Source organism: Vicugna pacos, chromosome 1, assembly GCF_048564905.1.
Source record: "Vicugna pacos chromosome 1, VicPac4, whole genome shotgun sequence".
Classification (NCBI taxonomy): Eukaryota; Metazoa; Chordata; class Mammalia; order Artiodactyla; family Camelidae; genus Vicugna; species Vicugna pacos.
The window spans coordinates 19,427,236-19,440,632 of NC_132987.1; the positions used below are offsets into that span (position 1 = coordinate 19,427,236).

Below are 13,397 nucleotides of genomic sequence, written 5' to 3' on the forward strand. Positions count from 1 at the left end.
GCCTCAGGGCATGTGTATGATAATGTGGTGTCTCGGGTTGCCAAAGGTGACAAGAGAACCTGGTGGAAACTAGGTTGCCTTTTATGACCAAGCTTTGGAACTCAACAAGACAAAGCCTCCACTGTGGTCAGAAGCACTCCCGGATGGGAGGAGTGTCAAAGTCACATTGTACAAAGAACACCTGGGCAGGAGCTCTTGCTGTGGTCACTGCCCCAGTCCCTCCCTGACTTGTCTTTCTGTGGAGTATGTTTCCCTCACCCCATCCCCTGGGTCCTGACACCTGACTCTCTTCTCTCAGGCTCTCTGCTTCCATTCACCACAGAGGCTCCCCCATAATTAAAGAGACTGAGTTGAAATTACCCTATAAGTCTGCTAGAAAAGGATGATACTGGGGTTTTCTTTGTTTTATTCCCTATGAATATCTCCAGTGACTCTGAGAGCCTTTTAGTTCTCAATTCTAGAAGTCCTCAGAATAGTTAACTTCATTTCATCTTGTAAATGCTATTTTTAAGGCAAAACCACAGCGTTGGTTACTATGAGGTTAGCTCAATAAAGAATTTGGGGACTGATGTACTTGAAATAAGATTTCACATAAATCTTTGCTTTTGAGAGACTGTCTTAAGAAGTCAACTGTGTCTCCCAGACTCTGTCTACCAATGTGTAGTACAGACACTGAGTTCTTAATAAGAGTTTACTGAATAAATGTTTCTGATCTCAGTGACTGGGTATTTTATTATATTCAGTATTGTTTATTTTAGTGGATTGTGAGATTTTCTTTGAGCCTGGAAGTTCTAGATAAAATATGAATAGATGAAGTTTTGCACCTCTTTAATCCTCATGCAAATTCTGGTTACACTGAATAAGTTCATATGATTATTCTGTTAACTTGAGTTTCTAGGCTGTGGCATAGCTATATAGCTAAATTTTTGCCTGTGATAGTTTTAAGCCCTTGCTACAAGAAGTCTGTCATCACTCATGTATGTGCAGCGCATTGTTTGTTCCTGGCCGAAGACTCACTGGTTTGATCATTCAATTGTCTTTACTGCTATGTGCTCAGACATATGCTAAGTGTCAGGCATGGATGACCATCCAAAAGAAGGCAGACCCTGCCCTCAAGTCTCAGGGCTGCTTCTTGCTTCCTTTGTTTCTCTGCTGTGTTCGTTTCCAGTTGGCTATGATTAGCATATTCTTGCTTCTCCGGCCTCATTTCCATTCTTTGCCTTGCCTGGGGTATCAGTCTGTTATGTTTTCAGTAATGCTGCATAACAAGCTAGCCCACTTCTTGTTGGCATACAGAAATAAGCATTTATTTACTATTTACTTGTCTGTCATCATCCAGAGTTTGGCTGATTTGAGTTGAGCTCAGATGAGATAAGGTTCAGGTCTGCTCTACACATATCTCATTGCTGGGCCTGAAATATGTTCTTATTGCAAAAGTCAGGAACCCAAAAGAGTAAATCTGACTGCACAAGTGTATTTTAAGCCTCTGCTCACATCATGTCTAATAACATACCGATGGCCAAAACAAGTCATGTTTTCTGCCCAAAGTCAAGATACATACCAGTAGATTCCTCCATGGAGGCAGGGGGAGAGTGCTTGAATAGTTCCTGAGCAGTGATCTAATCTAGCTCACTCAGTACTTCTTTTACAAGTGTCATGCTCTTTCTGGCCTCTGGGCCTTTGGTAAACCATCTGCTGGACCTGACCCTTGGAGGTCAAATTACCACACTCCCTGGCTCATTCATTCATACTTACATTTTGAGATTCCAGGCAGGAGCCACCTCCTCTGGGACATCTTCCCTGATAACACACTTAGGTTCCTGGACTCTCATCTAGGTTCCTATAACATTCTGCACATACTACACCAAGTGGATGTGTCTGTTGGTCTCTATCACCCCCACCATATCATGAGTACCACATCCCAGCACCATCCTTTCCTCAGCGTGCAGCACAGGCTCAAAGGTTTTGAAGAGCAAATGCATGCCGTGTTTGTGGCACTAAGTGAGGGGTTTGTGATATCTCTACACTGACAGCTCTGGGGAAGCACAGATAGAACTGGGGTTTCGACTTGTCCAAGTGGGAGGACCATTTGGAATGAACCCATCTGAGCTATCTGGGCACATCTGAGTGTGTCCAGCAAATGCCATCTGCTTCTGAGGCAGGTGAGACTGGGAAATCAGTGTAGACCGTGGCTTAGGTTCTGTTCTGGAGGGCATCAGTTCCTCACTTGCCCGTTTTGAATTTGTTACCTCCTGTCTTGACTCAGATGAGGAGTAGGTCTGATTAGCTGCCAGTTTTCTCCCCACGTAGTAGTCTTGGAGGATTCAAGGCAAGGAGGCAACAGGTAGATACAGGCTGTTTTATGCAGGATCTGTCACTGATTTGTCATTAGTGTTCCTGTGTTGATTTTCTCAGTAAAGGGAGTGGGGCTGAGAGTGTGGAGCAGAAGGCCATGCATGTAGTTAAAGACAGCAACATGTGTGGCTGCCACTCATCTCTGTTTGGAATTTTCCAGATGCATTAAGGAGGGTGGAGGGGACAGACATGCAGGCTGCTTTCAACCCACTTCAGATTCTTCAGAACGCGGCTGCAAATGGGAATGAATATATTTGCCGGATGGTACTTTAAAGTCACAGCTGCTCCTCATTTAAAGAAATCCAAAGCCTTTCACTATGATCAATTTGCAGGTAACTCAATTATCTGTGTTTGCCAGTTCAATATGGTACTCTGAGATATCATAGCCCATCATCTCAGCCTTCTGAAACCATGCATAGCTTCCCAGGTTGGGTCTTCATCGAAAAAAGTAAGTGGAGACATTCAAAAAGCCTCTTCCAAATCAATACACAGAATATGAGAGATGGCAGGGAATGGCAGAGCCCCAAACTCTGCTCTCTCTTCTTGTGCCATTTCTAATTTCCCTAGGTGTGCAAATATTCAGATGAGTCTCACCATCTTAAAGTTGTTTATTCCATGCCAGGTGAGTTGGCTGTCACAGACAAGATACCACATTGTTTATTCAAGTTTAGAATTTCCTATTAGCCAAGTCCATGCAGCTACCTTGCATATAATAGCCAGAACAAGTTCTTTTGGGTATTCTTGTTTCAAGACGGGCTACAGGGAGCTGTTACAACAGCTTATGGGGCAGGTGCACCTCCCTGTTGTTTTCAGTGACCCAGTCTGCTGGCTGCTTCCGTTCGATCCCCTCTATGTATCCACAGCCCCATGCTGTGCTTTGCCTGCCCATGTTCCCAGTTCTGCCCATTCAGATCTTCTAGGCAGTATCCCCTGCTAGCACCAGTGCTTGGCATGGAGGAGTTATTCAATAAGCTTGTAGGATTGAATTAAGAGAATTAAGTAAGTTTAGGAACAAGAGTCAAATTTGCAGAAATTCTGAACTGAGCCATTTTCAGTCTCTACTTATCTCAAATTGGGGCTGAAAATTTTCCTTCAGTCTCTTTGTACAGTCATTCTCTCACTTTCCCCAATGACTCTTAGCCAATCACTTTATCCTGCAGCATTTTATGGTGCTCACCTGCAAAACTGAGATAATGACAACCTTGAATGTGGCTGTGAGGATGACGGGTAATAGATAATGAAATGCATATGGCCCTCGGAAGATGATCCAGAATCTGAAATAATGGTTAATATTGGGTCTCTGCATCTACCAACTCACTTAACCAGCCTAAGGTAGTGGCACAGATTCCCTGTACTATTCTCTGAGGCCACCGCATTTTTTTCTTCTAATACATAGTAACACAGGAAGAATATCTTACCTAACCTCATTTTTTACAACCTTTCTCTCCTGGGAGGGGTTTCACAGCTTTACTAAAGTTTTGTTTCGTTTTCTTGAAGGGAGCTCAGATTCTGTTTTCTTCTGAGAATCATACATACATGTTTTGAACAGACTCATTTTCTTGTTACTTTTCTTACAAAACACCATTGATGGAAACATTGAGTAGAATGTCTTATTTGGAGTCTCCTAGTAGACTAAAAACCAAATCAAAAACAAACCCCATTTTGCTATTGAAGTTTTCCTTGTTGAATAGGAGAAATTAAGTCATTTCAGTGACATGCAATCTGAGGGAGTTGAAGATCCCAAGGAGGTTTTGCAAAATCTTGAGCCCACTGTGGTTTGGTCTCATGCTATTTACAAGATGGTGCCTCAGAGTCCACCATATTGGTGGGCTCCAGTCATTTTCCTGGAGTCTCAAACCAGAGAGTGAGCAAAAGTGAGTCACCTGGAATGGATTTATTATCTCGTCATGGTTCTTCTGGTTTTTGGTGAAGCAAACATCCGATTAATTACTAAAACACAGATTTCTACACCTCTTTCTTGCTGAGCATGGCTGGAGCTCTGTGTAGATAAGACCTCAGTGAATCATTTCTCCTCTTAAAGCAAAGGAGAGTTAACAGTCATAGCAAATAGACTTTTATGATCTCCAGGTAACACCTCCTTCGATCTGCCTCTCAGGGATTGTTGTTAAAGGGGTTAGTTGTAGGTGCTTGTTTTCACAGCAGTTTTCATCAAAAGCTCATAGATCTATTGCATCTCTACTAGAATGCCTTATCCAGAATTGCTTCTTCAGGGGAAAAAAAGCATAGAGGTGGAACTTTTGAAGAATTTCTGTATGGAACCTCTTCATTTCTTTTGATGAAGGAAAAAAACAATGGCTTTTGACCCAAGAGCCAAGTCTGATCAACTCATTCTGGCAGCGTGGAGAGCTGGGTTGAGAAGGATTCTGATGCTTAATATTAACTCAGAACAGAGGGTGCTGTGATGAATTAGCATTGACTGTCACTTGGGTAGAAAGGAAGAGCCATGGCACAGGGGTTGTGTAATGGGTCCACCTCCTGTACTTGCAAAGTGAACCAATTCTGGTCAAGTTATAAAGCCCTGGCCCTTGGAAAAGTTCCTCTTGAAACAGTAGAGTTACCAAAATGAGATGTAGCTGTAGTTCTTTGGCTTCAAACTCTCGGGCGGGCGGAAGTGAAATCATTCAGTCTAATCCTACAGGCTTGGATAGGTAGAACTGCACTTTGTCATTTCATTTCTGGAGCACTGGAGCCCAAAGCAAAAATTTTAACTTTTAAAACTTCTGTTTCAAATGAAAAGGGCTTGTCCCTTCTCTGATCACCTTTATATGCATGCGCCTACTTAGGGTCAATCAGCAAAGACCATCTACAATTGCCTTGCATTCTCCCCCGTCTGTCCCTGTGTATGTGTCAGTTGGCGTACCTCTACTGCCAGCCAAGCATCAAGAAAGGATGTGCTGTGTTCAACTTCTTGTAATGAACTGTAATGAAAAAGAACCTGAAAATATACATCTCTTTGTCTTTATGTATTTATGTGTCTATACACACACACACATACATAGAGTGTATAACTGAATCACTTTGCTGCATACCTGAAACTAACATTGTAAATCGACTACACTTCAATAAAAAAAAAGAATTAAATAAAGAAATAAAGAAAAGATGTGCCATTAGTCACTTCCATCTCAGCATGACTTTTGCTGTTTTCTTTCTCTCAGAGAATCAGAGTTTGAAATTTCTCTGAGAAATGGAAGACTTCTGTTAACAGGAAGGCCGGCCATAGCCACAATAGCAGATGGGGGACAGGATGGCCTTTATATTAGGTTCAAAGTCACACCACATATCTTGGCCTAATGTGCCTGATACAAGAGGCCAGCTCTGCTGCTGAATGACCTATGCTGGAGTGAACTCCTCTAAAGAGTCCACTGTCGAGGGGAGGGTACAGCTCAGTGGTAGAGTGCATGCTTAGCATGCATGAGGTCCTGGGTCCCCAGTACCTCTATTTAAAAGAAAAAGATTCCACTGTGTCAGTCACACACACACACACAGGGAAATTCCCTGAGTCCCAGAATTCCGGCCAGGCTATCCCAGACCCCTCCTCTGTGTCCCCTCCTCCTCCTCCCCACCACGGCACGAATAGGCTCCCAGTGACTTTGCCGAGACTGATAGTCAGCCGTGATTGTGGCTGACTGCGTTTTCCTCACTCTGTTCCACAAACACACGCTCTAATTTATCACTGGGTCTGAATCTAATTACTTTTAGCATGCACTGAAGGAATTCAACATGGAGAAGAAAGCCCACGTTCCCTTCTGTCAAACGAAAATCCTCTTGCAATTGGAATAATCCATTTATTAATTCAAGAAACATTTGTTAGTCGCTTGTTGTGTAATTCCATAGATTCAGCAGGGAGATAGTGGGTGGCACTCCCGAGGGGGGCCCATCTCTGGCGGCAGTAGTGACTGTGCTGTGAGGACCGGGAATGGCCAGATCTGAAATCTTGGAAACCGAAGTCTTTGAAATGGTTGCTCAGACATTTGAAAGAAGAGGTGTTTGAAACTAATTGCAAGACAACAGGACCCAGAGTTGACGCAGCAAGTACCCATGTCTCTCTGCTTGCTACTCTCCCACCTCGGCTCCATGCACACATTTCTCTCTCTAACCAGACTCTACAGATACATAGTGTAAGGGGGAGTGAGCAGTCCCACGTCTCCCCATCCACCACAGACAAGCATCCTGCATCCCAGAATCTCTCTCCAAAGCCTTCTCTGACTGTCCCCGCCTCTCACCTCACTGACGTCTCCCATAAGACTGAGAGCGTCACTTCGATGACAGTTTCTGAAACTTTGCCAGAAATCTAGGAAGGAGAGCCAAGAGTCAGGCAGCGACTGAGGGATAATGAACCTCTTTCTACACACATGCCCCTTGCAGTCCCCAGGGAAAGTGAGCTGGCTGCAATAGCAAGTGTGGCTCTGCCTCTTGGCTTGGTGGCAGCTTAGGGTGGGGTGGACAGGAAGAAAGTTAATAACTTTGGAGAGCTGAAAGGTGCGCATCTCAGAAAAGCAAACCTTTCTTTAGCGATGCCAACAACACTACCTGTTAGAAACCCACACTCACCTCAGAAGGTAGTAACAGCTAGGGGACTTTCACTCATGCGAAACGAACTTGCAAATGCAGTATTATATGGAAGCTAAAGCCAGCTACAGATTTCCACGCTCAGCACAAAGTTTTGCTGTGGCTGTTGGGTTCCTAAAAGCCCCGTTGGGAGGGACCAGGTCTAATGCAGAAAATGGGACGCGTGGTAGGGATGGGTGTGACTTGTGAGAGCCCCTCCACATGTTTTATATTTCTAAAAGACCTAAGGACACATTAAATAATGAGCGTCTCAGTGATATAACACTGTCTCAAAGTGGTGACAGCGGGTGCTGTGTGTGATTCTGTTCCATTTACCCATTTAATTCTTGCTTGCTAGAAACTTCTTGGGTTCTCTCTTCCCAGATGCTTTCCCAGGGTACTTTCAAGTTCATGTTAGCCTTTTGCAGATGGTAGGCACAGAATGAGGCACTTACTTTGGTTTCTTCTTTCATCTAGGTAATCAGTGACTTTCCGCATTGGCCTCCAGTTTACTGAAGCCTGGGGCTCTCAGTAGTTCTGCAGAGTTAGAGATTAGCTGCTTGAGGTGGAGAAAGTCATTGAGTAAATTTATCAAAAGACCAATCAGGTGTTTCACAAATCCTGGACCCATCAACGCCAATCCCCACCCACCGTCTTCTGCCAACACCTGAGCAGTTTCTTCTCTCAGACTCCACAGAAAGCTTAGTCCTATAGGCCCAACCTTAACTCTATTGTTTCACTCCCAACCTAAGAGAATTAGTGCTGGGGAAATGGTACCGAGGATGCTTAAAGGGCAGAGAGAGGGGCCAGTAACTGGGATGGGATGAGGGAAGACTGTCCAGAGACAGGGACAACTCAGAGAAGTATTTAAGTATTGAAACATGATTAGAAGTGGATGGAAGAGCTTGTCAGAATACATTTCTTAAAATGAGAAGGGAGAGAGAGAGAACGTAGCAGTTTCATTTAACTTTTCAATGAAGGAAGCAGCAAGATGACAAGACCAGTACAAAAGAGACTGTGAGAACTGGGATTTTACATAGTCTGTGGGACAAAAAGGAATGCTGAGAAGAGACAGATAAATTAGATGCAAAGCTGGGTGACTCCTGCAGGGCAATGAAATTATAAGGTTTAAGATTCTTTTCTACCAACCTCTCTTCCTTACCAGAAAACTGATGTTTTCTACATGTTAACCTCTAACCTTTACAGAATACAAATTTCTGGGTTCTAATCAATAGTAAACAGGAGGGAAAACACAGGGGTCCTAATCAATAGTAAACATTTCTAAAAATAGAAACAGCCAAGTCCCCCTCGAGCAGGGGTCAGCAGACTATACTTATAAAGGCCCAGATAGTAAACATTTCAGACCTTGTGGGCCATAAGATGTCTATGGTAACCACTCAGTTCTGCTGTCACAGCACAAAATCTGCCTTCGCCCATGTTTCAAAAAATGGGTGTGGCTGTGTTTCAATAAAACTTTATTTACAAAAGCAAGTGGTTAGCTAGATTTGGTCCACAAGCTGCAGCGTCTGCTCCAGCAAGACCTTAAAGGGTCACATAATCATTGTTTATTTCCAAATTTTGGCATTTTTTTCTTAATTTCAAGTAAAGGAAACAGCAAGTGCTAAGGCATTGGACGTGAGCTCATACATTGCATCTGGGGAGCTATAAGCAAGCAAAAATTCCTGGTGCACCAATGTGTGAGCTGCATGAAGAGGAATAAAGCTGGGTAAATTAAGGGCGGAAATCAGCCATCGTTTTACCTGTAGCAGTACGTGTACCTGAGTAATACACCTGGGCGAGGAAGGGAGCCAGACCTGGTTCTAACCCCAATGAGTGAGCTGCGAGGGCTGAGCTAATCTTACTAAACCTCAGTTTTCCTGCTTCAAACATAAGGATAATACTGGACCCACCCGAGGGCTGCTGTGACAGTTAAAAGAGATGCTTTCCCAGGACTCCACAAGTGATAGCTTTTGATTGTGAAATCATCATTAATATTCTTTACTAATCAAAGCCAATGGGAGGTCCTAGGGCTACAGTTGAATCCACAATCCTTTGTTGGAAAGGGTGGGTGCTGGGATCACGAAGGCGTCATGAAAAGTCCTATTGCTCCTTTTCTTACCACTTAAGGTCTTTGGTATCTGAGGTTTGGTCCTAAGACCAACTCAATCTTTCCCTTCAATATGCAGCTGGGCTCTGAGGCCCAGGGTTTCCCGGAACTCCTTAGAGCCTCCTCACCGCCGCCCCCAATAGCAGTTTATAAACAGCAAGGGCTCTGGGGACAATTACCTTTTTTTTGAGTGCAGTCAGTTTACAACATTGTGTCAATTTCTGGTATATAGCACAATGCTTCAGTCATACATGAATATACATATATTCCTTTTCATGTTCTTTTTCACCGTAAGCTACAAGATTATCAAATATAGTTCCCTGTGCTATACAGTATAAACTGGTTTATCTGTTTTATATGGGAGGGATAAATCGGGAGTTCGAGATTTGTAGACGCTAACTGGTATATATATATACAATTACCTTTTAAACAAAGACACAGTTCCTGTACTTATAGCAAAGCTCCTAGGTTAGCAGCCACATTTGCATTCTGACAATGAATGTGCTAACTGAGTGATTCTTTCGCATTCATTAGCCCTAAGAGAGTCTCCAAGAAATACAGCAGCCCCTTTCACTTACGGTCCTGTCAGCAGTGTCCCATGCTTACTCAAAGCCACTCTAAAATTGTACCTATGATTAGATTTCTTTTCTAATGGGGACCGGTTATCTCCTTCAGAGCTGAGGAATTCATCTCTCTCCACCCAGCTCTCGGCATCCTCAGCCACGCCCCTTCTCTTCAGGCAGCTGCCTCCGTCTCACTCAGGTGGCTAGTAATATCTGCGCTCTGTTAGCAGCTTTCAAGCTTACTCAATGGCCACAATGAAATATTAATAAATAATGATGGTAAAGTGTTTACTCTGAGCCATTTATGTATCTCTTTTTCACTTCTCAATAATAACACTGTCAGAGTAATGATACAGCTGTCACGCGGTGCTGTCCATCTTTGCCTGGATTCAAACAAACCGGCTGCCTGGTGAGCCAGCCCAGAGGGACAGCTGCGAGCGCTGAGTCCACCTAAGACTGCAGACTCTGACTTCCAAGAGTGGACCTAAGGCGGGTCTGAAGCCTGAGCCTCCTGGGAAGTGGTCAGCCTGGACCTTCGGTCTCCTGTTCATCCATCACACACGACCACTCGGGAGTATGCTGGCTTGATCTGCAGTGGCTCCTTATATTTAGAAGGTAGCTGGGCACACAGCCGTGCTGTCTAGGAGAGAGGAAGGAGGAGATGAGACTGGAGACAGTTAGGAAAGACCCTCTTGAAAATGGCAAGTGGACCTTCCCACACCTGACAGTGCCCAGCCTCCACGTGATGATGTCACCCTAGTTGCACGGATCGGGGCAGAACTTTGGGCCCCACTGGACACTGGACGTCCATCTGGGAGTACCTATCTTTGTACGATTTTATACCTTGTGTGATTATAGGCACTTTATGCCCTTTAGTTGTGCAGAAATTTCACAGCCTTTGTCAGTCAGTGTACCTTTCCATCCACCACGTTGCCATCCTTCGTAAAGTGTCAGCTCATTTCTGTGTTACTTCGTTTGTGATTGCACCCAAATTGGCCCACACTGGCCACTGTCCTAGCACTTTAAGTGGCACTGCTGGGTAAAGAGGATTTCTGCCCATTGCACAGTCCTCCCTGACTCCCTGACCCCGCCCAGCCCCTCAGGCATCTCCTGAGACCCTGTGAGCCTCCACTTCCAAACCATGCAGCTCCAGCCTGCACTGTGACTACAGGCACATGGAAGGGGTGAGTCTGGAGTAGCCCGTGGTTGGTGGGAATCAAACTCATAAAGTCACCCCTTTCCGCTCCCTTCAGTGAGAGAGAGACTCACAGAGAGACTTTGCTTTCTCACCACTTCCCCCTGGCTCATCTTCCTCAGCATCCTCCCCATGACCTTAGCTAGGCTGCACTTCCAGAAGAGGGCCCCAGGCCCTCTGCACAGGTGGCCTGCTCCCCAGCAGGTGCTTGTCAGGATGGGTGTCTCTTCAGACCCCGTCACATGCTCCAGCCACACTCTGGAAGGCGTCTGAGGGAGCACAGGCCTGCTCCCCGCCTGTCTTTGTGAGATCCCGAGTGAGTTAGCAGGGAGAGGCTGCACCCTCGACTCTCATCATGTTATCAGAGATGCAGATCAGGGAGCTGGGGGTATAGCTCAGTAGGAGAGCGTGTGCTTGGCCTGCATGACGTCCTGGGTTCAATCCTCAGTATCTCTGTTAAAGGGGGGGAAAAAAGAGCAGATCCTCTAGCACTTAAGGCTGAGGAGTTCTACACAAAAGTGTGTCTTTGCTACTAAACTGTGTGCTTGTAAGGCTTACCTTTCTTAGAATGGCACTTTTAATTTGAAAATGAACACCTCTTATTTTTTTTTTTTTAACTTAAAGGTAAACCTTCATGCTCCTAAGTCAATAGATTGACTCAGGGAATTCGTCTGCTGTTTCACGTGCTTGTTTTGATGATCTGAGCCTCTTTCTGCATCTGTAAAATGGGAACACTAATATCAATCTCAGAAAATGGTTGCGAGATGAGAAAATCCGCTTAGCATTTAGCACAGGAGTGAATGTGTCAGTAGGTAGGAAGCTGTTGACAGTGTGAGTTCATCAGACACAATGCTGGGGCATCCAGGAGGTGCTGCCAAGTTTCCGGGGTGAAGGGTCAGTGTGGGTTGGTGCAGCCTCAGAAGTGTCTTGGAGAAGGAGGCTATTGTCTGTACCCTGTGGGCTGGAGGGATGAGAGGTTGCCTGGCCTAGTACGATGCGTGATGCAGGGGACAGAAGGCAGGCTGGGGTGGCCCCACTTCCTGTCTCCCACTAGCAGCCCCTCCTCCTCCCAGAAAGAGCGGGGATGGAAGGTCGTATCCAGACTGTTACAAGGAGAGGTTTTATTCCACTTGAGGGCTACGCTTATTTCCTCAGTAGTGCACATCTGTTTGTTGCCGTCTCAAATGTCTTTTGTCTTTGACTAAGAATGAATGAAAAGGTGACCATAAATATTTTTTGAGCATCTAATAAAATGCGCGTTAGTGAATATACAGCTCAGACATCACCGTGTCCTTCCAGAAGGCTTTCTGGGTCCTGTGGGCCCCTCCCATCCTTCTCAGTTCCTGGTCCTCCAGGACCTGCCATGCTGAATTCTGATCATTTGTTTCTCCCGCTGACTGTGAGCTCCTCTGGAGAAGAGATGGTGGCCAGCAGCCCAAATTGTTTTGGACCCACACCTCAATAAATACGGGAATTTAAAGAGAAGACGAACATGGGTATAAACCATCACCAGCGGGAACAGGAAGTGAGCTGGGAGTCTGCAGAGCCAGAGGTCGCTCCCCGTGGACGGCTCAGGAGCGGATCCACAAAGCAGGTCCCTGAAAGAATTCTTGACCCAAAGCCTCTGCAACAGACAAAACTCCCCATGAGCTAAGCCAAGATCGAAGGCTCTTCCCTATGGATCCGAGCTGGGTAATACCTAGGAAAGCAGTTGTCCACCATTAAAATGAAAACTTTAAATCATTTTGCATTAATGTTCCCATTATCATTTCGCGCAATGAAAAGAGGACAGGAAATTGGAAATTAACACCAACTGGGTGCCAGTTACTCTGTAAGCCACATTACATGAGATGTTTCAGTCCACAAGGAAACAGGCTTACAGAGGAACATGGCCCAGGCCACACAGTCAGTATGAAGCAAAACGGATCCAGGCTTAGACCTCAGATCAGCCACATAATAGCTGTGGGGTTTTGGGCAACTGTCTCCCTGCACTTTACTCTGGACAATGGAGATGAAATGAGATATCTGATGTTAAAGTTCCTAGCAGAGAGACAGGAATGTAGTAGGTGTCTAACGGATCTTCGTTTTTGTTAAATTGCTTGAAATGTTACCAGTTGAATTCACTCAGTCACATGCATCGTCTGAAGTGGCAGCATTGGTTACTCTCTGACGGATATTACATCAGATGGTTACAGACTGCCCTGCCAGAGGGGCCAGAAAGATTACCTGACCCTACGTGTCTGAACGCTGGCCCGAACCAGCAACATCAGAGCCACCTCCGTGGGCTCGCGCTCCAGACACGCTTTCCCGTGGACACAGTCACTCTCATGTCCAGATGCACGGATATGAGGGCAGACACACAGAGGCCTGCCGGGAGAGGCTGCCACAGCCTGGAGTGCCCCTCTTTCTTAACACCCCAGTGGAACAGCTCTCCAGAAGTCTAGCTGTGGATGGAAAGGTGGAGAACCTTCTTTGGAGTGTGGTGGGCCAGCATCTCCATGACAATGGCTCCAACTTCCCAGGGCATCCCACTGCTTACAGTCACGACAGCCCTTGACTGAAGATGAATGTGGCAAGAAAGGGCCCTGCCAACCCTCCTGCACACTCT

General features: G+C 45.4%; 1 protein-coding gene across 4 annotated transcripts in view; it reads left to right on the forward strand.

The window, feature by feature from the left end:
- CLSTN2 (calsyntenin 2) overlaps positions 1 to 13,397 on the forward strand; it is a 593,109-nt gene that overhangs the window by 402,679 nt on the left and 177,033 nt on the right. The gene's annotated exons all lie outside the window — the stretch shown is intronic.